This window comes from Podarcis filfolensis (assembly GCF_964270895.1).
Source record: "Podarcis filfolensis genome assembly, chromosome: 4".
NCBI classification, from domain to species: Eukaryota; Metazoa; Chordata; class Lepidosauria; order Squamata; family Lacertidae; genus Podarcis; species Podarcis filfolensis.
The window spans coordinates 73,127,480-73,139,785 of NC_139607.1; the positions used below are offsets into that span (position 1 = coordinate 73,127,480).

Consider the following 12,306-nt stretch of genomic DNA (forward strand, 5'->3'; position numbering starts at 1 on the left):
AGCTCAAATACAGTTCTCTTTAACATACCAACAAAGTAGGCTATTGGGCTGCTTCTTAAAATTGAAGTTGGACCCCTGCCTGCAATAGACACTTTCTAGTGAGGTCTGAAGGGAGCTTGAGATATATAGCCTACTTTTAACTAGTTGTGTGTGCGTGTTTGTTTGATTTGGGAGCTAGAAGGCCTGACTTGAAAACCAAACATTCTAGGCTATTTGACTAATAATAGTACCCACTCACACTTTTTCATGCCTTGTTTTCTTTTCTTTTTTTGTTAAAAGGCCATTCTGGTTCATTACAGCCTCTACACTTTGTACTTAAGGCAAATACAACCTGTACTTTTGAGTTGAGAATTTTTAACTTGTGTACTTGGGTGATATGGTGGTTAATTAACATTCTTTGCTGTGCAGGAGAACTATTATACCTGGGAGAGGGAGGAATGAAAAGTGATACACTATAGCTAAAAGTGAAGTTGGGAGGTCATTTCCTGTGGGTATGGATGTGTGCATATGCATATTGAGGCTTTAGGATATCAAGAGAGGGGCACTTGCTGCTATCTAAAGAGTAAACAATCATTTAGTATGACACTGCCCTTTGAGAAGCATTGGAGAATAAGTACTCCTTATGACTTAAGACTGTGGGTGGGAACAGTGGGTGGGGGAGGGAGAGAAAGGAAGTGATCAATGTGAAAAGAGGAAGACTATTGTATAGCAAAGATATTGAGTATAAGGTCCATCTTATAGGACATTTGTGTGTTAGGCTTAAGAGTCTGTGTGCCAACCAAGAACTTTGGAGACCCATGGTTTATTGAGGAATTTTGTTAGGGAACATGGTATTCAGCGTGCGAGGTTGACTAGTTCTCTGATTTCTCTTCCAGTTTTGCAACACTTTCATGCTTGCCACGTATTGTAGAGCTATGCTTGCATTCATAAGTGGCCTGTGTGGCAGCGTAGGTGGAGCATCGCTGCTCTCCTGGCTTCTGAACACAGGCACATTGCTGGCACTTACCAGAGTGGGAGGGATGCAGATTGAGCAGGGAGAAGAAAAGGCTAAGGGGCAAACTCCAAATCTGGAGTGGAGTCCCTAAGATGGTTGGTGGTGCCTTTTACGCCTCCTTCGGAAGACCCCTGCAGCTAAGCTGGTGCCAAACGTATTGCTTTCCTTTCCTTTGGACCACATCAGTGAGGCTGGGTGTGGGTGTCTTGTCATCTGGAAGCCCAGGACATCCATGCACACTGCCTAGGCTTGCACCCCTGGGAGGTCACTTTGGTGCTGATAACACAAGCAGTTTGACATCACCCCCCTGGAGGTGCACTCAATTCTCTTGAGACAGACAACAAGAATAATATACCATATTTCTGGCAAGCCACCCAAGGCAGTTTACAATTTTAAAGTACCCGTAAAACAAATATTCTATCTAATTTCAGTCCTTTCAGACCAACTGGGAGAGAGAACGGTGCTACATAATTAATTATAATGTTCACGTCTCAAGCTCTGGGCTCTGTTCAATGTTTGGAAGAAACTCCCCAAATTGGTTTTTCCAGGTGGAAAAATCAAAATTGGAAACAGAACTGTTAGATCCCAAAACTAAGAATTTGTCAAGAATGTATAACTTGCTGTTGAAATGGAATACTCAGGATGAAACGGTGAAATCTGCTATGATTAAATGGGCACAAGATGTTGGACACAATATCATGATGGCTGACTGGGAACAGTTATGGACCACAGGTATGAAGTTTACGGCATGCAATGCCTTAAGAGAGAATATAATGAAAATGATATACAGGTGGTACATGACACCAGTCAAGCTTGCGAAAATTTATCATTTGCCCGATAATAAATGTTGGAAATGTAAAGAAACTGAAGGTACATTCTTTCACCTCTGGTGGACATGCCCAAGGATTAAGGCTTTCTGGGAGACGATCTATAATGAAATGAAAAAGGTATTTAAATATACCTTTCCGAAGAAACCAGAGGCCTTTCTCCTGGGCATGGTCGGCCAATTGGTGCCAAAGAAGGATAGAACTTTCTTTATGTATGCTACAACAGCAGCAAGAATACTTATTGCAAAGTATTGGAAGACACAAGATCTACCCACCCTGGAAGAATGGCAGATGAAGGTGATGGACTATATGGAACTGGCGGAAATGACTGGCAGAATCCGAGACCAGGGAGAAGAGTCAGTGGAAGAAGACTGGAAGAAATTTAAAGACTATTTACAGAAACACTGCAAAATTAATGAATGTTAGAATGATGTTGGAATGAATTTATGTGACTTTAGCAGAAATGTTATAAAGGTTTAGGAAAAAACAGACTGTTAATTGGTGAAAGGAGGGAAAGTAAATTTATATTAATATCAAGATAAATTTACAGGACAAAAATTTGAAAGGAGGGAAAGGATTTGCTGAAATGGAAAAGTGACCAAGATTACAAAAAAGGGAGGTGTGAGGAGGTCAAGGAAATAGGCTAATGAAAGAAAACAAATGGGAAGAGTTGCTGTATTTTTTTTCTTGACTTTTCTTTTTGTCTAATGGATGTTAATTCTCTGTTTTTTTCTTTGTGATTTTTCTTTTTTCTTTTTTTGTATTTCATCTTGTCTTGTTTAAAAGGATTTTTTTTGATGTTTCTTTTTGTACTTTTTTAAAAAAAACTTTAATAAATATCTTATATATAAAAAAAAGAAACTCCCCAAATTGGAAAGGACCTACTCTAATTTGCCACACATTATCAAGAGCCTACTCTGACCATCACATACCTGACCACCACTATCTCATTTTGGAAGGTTTTCTTAACTGTGTGGGTACCACTGTTATTTTGTGGGTGCTCTCTATCAGTAGCGAAGCTTAGCGCTTTAATGTTTGCACAAATTATTAATTGTTTTCTGTTTAATGTCTATGTACCAAAAAAAAAAATTTAAAAATAAATATTAAACATACCAGAGAAGCAGTTTCCTAAGATATATAAGACCCAAGCTGTTCAAGTCTTCACAAAATGAGAGACAAACTTAATATTTTCAATTAAAAGTGAGAGGAAAAATTATGCTTCATTCTGTGCCAAAGAGCACATGAGGGCAAACCCATGCCTCAGAGCACCTGCCAACCATTGCCCAGGCTGGTGCCTGATTTGCTCGCATAGTGACCATCAAGATTCCAGTAAATCTGTGGGCAGGAAGCACGCATAATTGTTTCCTTCTTTTAAGAAGGGCAGCATGACCTGCTGGAACTGCTGCTATGAACTCATCTCTAATTTTATTACACTGTGCTGTTAGTTTAAGCCAAGAGGCCAAGTGCAAAAGAAGCTTTCTGTGCCCAGAAGCTGGTTTTGAAAATCTGCCATCACTTCACGATATTAGCATCAATACAGTGCCTCGTGCACCCACATATTAATTGCTATTCCACCCTGTGTTTTAAAGAAATGACATTTATTTTCCTCTGTTGCATATAGTCAAAGTGATTGAGAAACACTGAGACCACACCTTAATCTCCTCTGAATATTCTTAATAAACTATCCCCTGTAATATAGGAATGCCGCCACTTGAGTCCACAAATTATAGTCTGCAGAAAGCAGTGAATGAGGACAGAAGTTCCGGAAGAATACAGAATAAGCACCTTCAACGAAGCACAGGCAGGGAATTTCTGCAGCAATGCTTCAAAGACTAAGGAAAAATAAATCCACCAGCCAAACTAATCTGAAGATGTTTTCCCTGTCTCAAAATATAGTTAGGCGTGTGTTTGGAATCAGGACAGAGGAAAGGAGCTGCCCTCTTTTTTCAAACCAGATGTGACCATGCTTCCAGGGCTTCTTTATCATTACCCAGGCCAGGGCCAGGGAACGTTTTCCAGCTTGAGGGCTGTATCCTCATCGGGGCCACAAACCTGCAGTGTGCAAGGCCAGGGGCACTTATACACACCCTCTAATCTCCATCCAGGCAAGCAAGAAGCGAAGGGAGCAACCCTATGGGCAAGAAGCTGGTGTAAAGCAGGCAAACATAAGTTAAGGCAGCATAAAGTTGCACTAGCCCCAAACCCTGTCCAGCAGCAAAGGTGCTGCTGCTCTTCTGCCAAAGCCTGGCAGAGGAAGGCAAGCCTTTTAAAAGGTGTTCGGTGCTGGGTTGCCAAGTCACTTAAGCAAACTGAATGGGCTTCGGATCCAGACTAAGCCCCCTCTCTTTGGTCCTGCCCCCGACACCCCTTCTGAGGGACTTAGGCGCTGCATTCACATCGATGTTTTTCCCATCTTCATGTTGTTTTCAGAACTTATTTTCCACATATATTATATTAGAACTGTCACATGCTGTAAAAGCCACTTCCAGAATTGTAGCGCAGGTTTAGCACTTGTTTCCATATTTTGGGGGAGCAGATTTTCAGGAAGCAAATAACACAGCAGTAAGCACTAAATTACCCTGTGGTTCCTGAAGTAGCTTTCACATCAGATAGAATGCAGAACCTAGCAGGGGGTTGTCATGAAAACAGAATAAATTGCCAGTGTGAATGCGGCATTACACCGGCATCAGCTCAACCACTTGGCTGAGCCCTGGCAGAGTCAGGAAGAGCAAGTTACGCAGGTGTATCTTCAGTTGAGCCAAGGTTCGGGACCTAAACTCAGTTGAGCCAGGAAGGTGTAAACCAGAGACAGGAAGGGGTGTAGAATGGAGAGAATCCAAAAGGCCAGATTTATAAGTCAGATACAGTGGTACCTCGGGTTAAGTACTTAATTCGTTCTGGAGGTCCGTTTTTAACCTGAAACTGTTCTTAGACTGAAGCACCACTTTAGCTAATGGGGCCTCCCACTGCTGCCACTGTGCCATTGGAGCACAATTTCTGTTCTCATCCTGAAACAAAGTTCTTAACCCGAGGTACTATTTCTGGGTTAGCGGAGTCTGTAACCTGAAGCGTCTGTAACCTGAAGCGTATGTAACCCGAGGTACCATACCACTGTATGTGACTTTTTTTTTTTTTACTTCCTTCGTCGTTGGAGAAGCAGCTTTTAACTAGAACAGAGGACACTGGGACTATCTCCATATGGGATAGATCCACATGTATATACTTTGTAACTAAGTCTGCCTTCAGGGATCCAACTGTGAACTGATGTGAGTAAACTTCTTTTATATACTTTACACAAGATTGTGGCATGTTTATTCTTTTAAGAGGGATATAAGAGAATTTACCAACTATCTGCTGTATGTTTAAAAAGGGGAATGTAAAACTCTGCTAAGTTATAGAACTTGCTAGCGCAAGTTAGGAAGGATATTAATAAACAATATATTCTCTCCTGCCTCCCTGAACATTCCCACACAGTAGCCCACCAGGATTTCACTGTTCCAGCAGTTCACAGAAAGGTACTTTCAGATACAGGTGGGAATTCAACTTGCCCAGCAAGGTACAAAGGAATAGGGAAAGCATGCACATTCCACCACACACCTTGATGCGAAAAGCTGAGGAGAAAGCAGTGCAGATAGCTATGCACACCTTCCATCTGCAGCCTAAGTTTTGATGGGTTGGGTTCCATATTTCTATTTAAACAATGGTTGTAGACAGTAATTTATGAAATGATGCTGAAAGCCAATCTACACAGAGCTTTGTGGGGGTCAAGAGCAGTCTCACAGTGCCCTCGGCTTGCATGGAATTCACTGTAAGCCAGACGTTTGATAGCAGAAGCTACCGGTGGCAACACATTGTGACTTATAACAACGTAAGAACTGGCTGCCAGTTAGCTACTGGGCTAGGTTCAAGGTGCTGGTATCAGGGTAGAAAGCCCTATACAGCTTGGGATACCGGGATACCTGAAAGACTGCCTCATTCTACATATACCCAACCAATCCCTGCATTTTGCAGGAGAGCGCATCCTGCGGATACCATCTGATCAGGCAGTTCTTTTCAGGATGCTGGAACCTAGTGTGGTGACACATAGGCTTTGGAGTGCCCTGTTATTGCATACTGGGCAGGCACCATCTCTATTGCCTTTTTGGCACGTTCTCAATCTGTTCTTCTTTCAACAAGCCTTCTAGACTATTTATCCCAGTTGGTATCTCTCTTGGATTTGAGTAGATTATATGCATGTGCTGTTGCTGTTTTAAATTGCTTGTTATATTTATAATTCTCAAATAGCCAGTGGCATAGCATGGGGAGCGGCAGTTGCCCTGGGCGCAAAATTGCTAGGGGTGCAAATTTTTAACACCTGGTGCTGCCTCAATACAGATGCGCTCTTCCGATGTTGGGCCCATTGAAAACATGTTCTCTATGAGAACCAGGAAGTGACCTCTCCAAACAATGGAACGATTCTTCTTATCCCTGTGGCTGGAATTTCCTGGGTGAAGCCTCAGGTGCTGGCAACCTATGCCACGCCACTGCTAAAAGCTGTTTCTATATATGCAGTTGTTAAAACTTTTGTACACAGTCAAACCTTGGCTGTCGAACGTAATCTGTTCCGGAAGACAGTTCGACAACCGAAAACTGAAAGCGGAAGCCTCAATACAATAGGGAAACTCAAAACACGTGTGTAGCACGTTCAGCTTCTGAAAATCGTTCGAAGATGGGAGCAGTTGCTTCTGGGTTTTCGGCATTCAGGAGTCAAAACGTTCCAAAACAGAGGCGTTCGGAAACTGAGGTTTGACTGTATGTCATGATTAGATATTTGCTATTGTATTGTATATTGTTTGAGGATTCCTCATAGGAAGCCATTTGCAAATTAAACAAGCAATCAATAGTGATGCTGCTTTGGGCCAAGCATCCTGTTCTCATAGTGGCCACCCGGTTGCCTTTGGGAAGGCTGCCATATGTCCAGAATTTCCAGGACATAGCTGCCAAAAATAGCATCTGGGTGGAATTTTCAAAAATGGGGGGGGGGGGAGGTCTGGGAAAACCTGGGTGTATGGAAGCCCATATCGGAAGTTTTGATGTTTTGGCAAATTTCCCAAAAAATAGCTTAAAGACTATTTTCCCTACCTTTGGGAAGCCAGTAAGCAGGACCTGAGTGCAAAAGCACTCTCCCCACTTGTGATTTCCAGAAACTCGTATACTGAGACCACAGTTACCCCTTACTTTCCTTTCTTCTGCCAAATAACAAACTCCAAGATATTCTTGTTATTGTGAGACACACCCAGGACAGAAGGATCCAAGGATTGGCTATTACATTTTGGATACTCAGTACAGCTGTACTGCCCTAAATGCTCACAAATGCAGCTGCAGTTTAAGGTATCTTAATCTTTAAAAGTTATTGGTGGAGGCAATGGTGACTTTTATCCTTGGCCTGGCTTAGAAGTACCTCCCCCCCCCTTTTTAAAACAACCCCCCCTTACTTTTTCACATATTAACTTGATCTTTATTCTGCGACATAGTAATCCATTATTTCGAATGTATTGATGTGAATTCTACTCATTTATTTCCCTCAGATAAAAAGCAACACTTTCTGTTTTTTCTTCGTCATTATCGTTTGGTTGAAAGGTGGAAACTAAGAGAAGGGGAAATGTATAATCTTGGTTGCAAAGGGAAACAACTGGAAGCTTTTTAGACTGGTTTCATTTTTCAAGCATGAGCGCAAAGTAAACCATAGAGCTCCACCTTCTGGACAAATACTGGAGGCAACATGTAATGATGTCAGAAAGCTTTGCAACACATAACAAAATTGAGCAATACATTAGGGGCCTTGCTGGTGTAACTGAGATCACTGCTTGGCTCAAGATCAGGCACTTGTTCCCTGGAGAATTTAATAATCACAAATATTAAAAATACCTTACATTAACCAGACTAAATGTTTAGATAGTATGGTGCCAGTGTTTTATAGAAGTGAAACTCAAACACCAGCCTTATTTAGAAATAATTGGGATTCTCTTAGCGTTTCTGGTTGATTCAAATAAGGAAGAGTCCATCTTCTCCTCTGGTAATTTTTTTTAAAAATTAGAAATATGCAATTTCATATTTCAAAAATTACCCCGCCTTCAAATCCTTGTTTTACTGACCCTAAGGATATTGCAGGAATTAAGCAATCAGTATCTAGGACTCCCGTAGGTGGCTCAAAATGAAAGCTACTTCTTTACCTTTACAGTGGTACCTCGGTTTAAGAACAGCCCTGTTTACGAACTATTTAGTTTAAGAACTCCGCAAAACTGGAAGTAGTGTCCCTGTTTGCAAACTTTACCTCAGTCTAAGAATGGAAGCTGAACCGTGAAAGGGCACTAGTGGCGGGAGGCCTCATTAGGGAAAGCATGCCTCGGTTTAAGAATGGTTTTGGTTTAAGAACGGACTTCCAGAACAGATTAAGTTCGTAAACCAAGGTACCACTGTATTCAGTTTTACTGAGAGAAGGAGCTAAAAGTGCAAAACAAAGCAACCTAAGAACCCCACATTAATAATCCACCCCACCTGACAAAGGGGTAGGACAGAGGTTGACTATTACACTCCAAGAAAGATTTCTGAATTTCAAGCAGCAGAACCCTTCCCATCAGCCTCACTTTTTTTTTATATATGAATATTTATTAGATTTTCCAATTTTATATAAACACAAAAAGAAAAAGAAAAAGGAAAATATTAAAAACAAATCAATTTCAATAACAGTTTTTCAATAACATGATTCTTTGACTTCCTCATACCTCCCGTTCTTGTTTTCTAGTTCAACTTGTTAATCCAGCAAATCCTAATCTCTTAACATTCCTTTTAAAATATCACCTTATTTTCCACTCAACTTTTTTTTTAAAATTTAATAACTTAAACAATTTTAATCCCTATTATCTTTATCATAACAGCTAGAGACCACAAAAGTTCAATCCAACATCTTTTCAAAGTTCATTAATTTTGTAGTATTTCTGTAAATAGTCCTTAAATTTCTTCCAATCTTCTTCTGCTGACTCTTCTCCCTGGTCGTGGATTCTGCCGGTCATTTCTGCCAGTCCTATACAGTCAATCCATCAGCCTCACTTTTGCACATCTTCATAAATCCACCAGCCTTACTTTTCCATGACATCTTCACAAATGAATGCTTTTAAAAATTGCATTGTGTGGGTGTTTTGAAAGTGAAGAGATGTATACCTACCTCCACAGACCACTGGCATACCATCCGAAGGCTTATTTTCCATAAGGAATGCTGTTTCCATGATTCTGCTTGCAATCCTTTGCACACTTGAGTGCAATGGGACTTTCTTTTGAATAGATATGCATACGATTGCACCATCAGGAGTCCTGTTCATGTGACACACCCATCAGTAGGAACATGCTGATAGAGGGCAATGGCTTTGTGCTTGATGAGCCTGTTCCCTGAATTCTGTATGTTCAGATGGAGGTTTTAAAAGAGCTTATTTTTAAGGTCCTCTTTTATGTGGCAGCAGGACAAATTTATTTAAAAATATAAGCTCAATTAAACAAAACAGCAATACAGTGGTACCTCGGGTTACATACGCTTCAGGTTACATACGCTTCAGGTTACAGACTCCCAGAAATAGTATCTCGGGTTAAGAACTTTGCTTCAGGATGAGACCAGAAATCGTGTTCCGGTGGCGCGGCAGCAGTGGGAGGCCCCATTAGCTAAAGTGGTGCTTCAGGTTAAGAATAGTTTCAGGTTATGAAGAGCCCTCCGGAATGAATTAAGTACTTAACCTGAGGTACCACTGTAGACTAAAATAGTAACATCGATTCCAACATCTAAAAAGGCTATGCATTTTAAAATTAAAGCTGTAATTTAACGTCATATAATAGAGGCCTAAATAAGGGGAAAGCAGCCCAAAGCAAATAGGTTGGAAGTTCTGCAGTTCTCCATCCCTCATGGCCACTAACCAAATTGACCTCATATATAAACCTATGAGCAGCTTCCCTGAAGCAAATCTCAGTGCCCCAGCACAGTGGCGGTGCGCCCAGGGGCAGTGCAAGCTGCTCATAGGGGCGGGGTGAGCTGCAGGGCCTCCAAAGTCCGACTGCCTCCTCCTACTCAGCTGCCCTACAGCTGGGGGGGGGGGGAGGCAGCGGGCGTACTGTTTGGAGAGACGCAGTGGCTCGGGCACGCTGTGGGCGCCACTGTGAATGCCGCTTGGCATTTTGTCACCCGGGGTGGTGCCACCCTGGGTGGTCCACACCTACCGCACCCCCCTTCCTCCGCCCCTGCCCCAGCAGGCTAGTAGTCTTGTTTAACATAAAGGTAAAGGGACCCCTGACCATTAGGTCCAGTCATGGCTGACTCTGGGGTTTCGGCGCTAATCTCGCGCTATTGGCTGAGGGAGCCGGCGTACAACTTCCGGGTCATGTGGCCAGCATGACTAAGCTGTTTCTGGCAAACCAGAGCAGTGCACAGAAACGCCATTTACCTTCCTGCCGGAGTGGTACCTATTTATCTACTTGCACTTGGACATTCTTTCGAACTGCTAGGTTGGCAGGAGCAGGGACCGAGCAATGGGAGCTCACCCCGTCACGGGGATTCGAACCGCTGACCTTCTGATCGGCAAGTCCTAGGCTCTGTGGTTTAATCCACAGTGCCACCCGCGTCTTGTATACAGATGGAATATTTACGGGTGCACAAGAACTTTGAACAAGGCAAGGTCTCTGACAGTGTGTGCAGTCTTCGTATGCATGCCCCTTCTGTTGGATGTATGAACATGTCCAGCAGGCGTCATATTTTATATATTTATTAATTAACATGTTTATATCCTGCACCTCCTGTCCAAACACAGGAAAGGCAGCTAACCACAATTTGGGAGAGGAGGGGAGCAAAGTGGCTTCCCCAATGATGCACCTCTGGGGGCAGCATTGCCAGCTTTTAGGGCAAAGATGTTCCTGCTTTCCTGTTCTTTTTTATCATTAATGTGGGGTGATATGTGGTGCCTTATGGTATTTTTTTCTTAGTAGGTTGCCATAGGATATTTTCCTTGATATTGTTGTCGGTGGATGAAAACTCTTAGCATTTCTGTTTTATACTTTTATCTCTTTCTTTTATCTCTTTGTTCTAAAAAATATTTTTGTATGTTACTTTGTATTTTAATCTTTTTACAAGTCTCTTTGTATTTTACTTTTTTTGTAAGTTGCTTTGCAGCTTTTTAGCAAAAAAACAAACAAGCAATGAATAAGTTTAATCAATTGAAAAGTTCGTTTTAAAATTTACAAGGCTCTTAACAACTTAGGTCCAGGATATTTTAAGTGCACCGTGAATCACTTGGGGGTGCCTCTTTGGAACTGATTAATAAAATAAGTAAATACATTAAAATAATATTAATAGTAATGGTAATGCATTGGATAGTATATGAAATAAGATGCTACATTATTGTAGAAACACACCAGATGGCGCTCTTCCTTTTGAACTAGTTACTAACCTTACAATGTTCAATGATCAAGAACTTTCACAGCAAGAGGAATCCTTTAAAGACAAATGAAACAAACCTTTTCTTTAGGTGCTAGTGTTACAGGTTTATAAATATGTGCTAAAAAGTAAGACCTCATCTGCACTATGCATGTAAAGCCTCATTATACCATTATAAAGTCATGGCTTCCCCAAGAAAATCCTGGGAACTGTAGTTTGTGAAGGTATTAGCGAAAGAAGAGAAGAAGAAGAGTTTGGATTTGATATCCCGCTTTATCACTACCCGAAGGAGTCTCAAAGCGGCTAACATTCTCCTTTCCCTTCCTCCCCCACAACAAACACTCTGTGAGGTGAGTGGGGCTGAGAGACTTCAGAGAAGTGTGACTAGCCTAAGGTCACCCAGCAGCTGCATGTGGAGGAGCGGGGATGCAAACCCGGTTCACCAGATTACGAGTCTACCACTCTTAACCACTACAACCCCTATTTTCCCCACAGAGTTACAATTCTTAGTTTTCCATGGGAAGACTGGTAGACTATTAAACCACTCTGAGAATTATAGCTCTGTGAGGGAAGAGGGAATACTGCTCTAAATGTTTAGGGCAGATGGGGCCTGAGATTGTTATCAGCTTGTTTAAAAAGGTTACCTAGATTCTATTTAAATTGTGTCTGCAATTCAGGTCAATCTGAATTATTATTTTTTACCTGTTGTTGTAAAATGTTGCTGATCATAAGCTGATCTGGTAAAGGAAAGCTACATTTCACCTCATACAAGTGACATTTGAGTAATGAGGAAACTAAGGAAACACATCAATTTACAGCCCATTCTTCAAATTTGTTGCTCAGAGTAAAGAGAATATTTTCATTTAAAATATTTATTGACATAAAAATAAGTGTATATGTGGATATAACAGTAAAGACAAGTTAGAGGGGATTCTTATATATAGTTATGAGTTATGCAGGGATTATATGCAGAGGTTCTTCTAATTCCTGGATCAAGCAAGTGTTAAAATATAACAAGGATTCAAATTCCTGGA

General features: G+C 41.4%; 1 protein-coding gene across 1 annotated transcript in view; it reads right to left on the reverse strand.

The window, feature by feature from the left end:
- Positions 1-11,577, reverse strand: part of ZBTB20 (zinc finger and BTB domain containing 20) — a 513,065-nt gene extending 501,488 nt beyond the window's left edge. Inside the window, exon 1 of the mRNA XM_083609064.1 lies at positions 11,556-11,577. The gene's annotated coding sequence lies outside the window, so the exon portion shown is untranslated. The remainder of the gene's footprint in view (positions 1-11,555) is intronic.
- Positions 11,578-12,306: the final 729 nt, after the last annotated feature.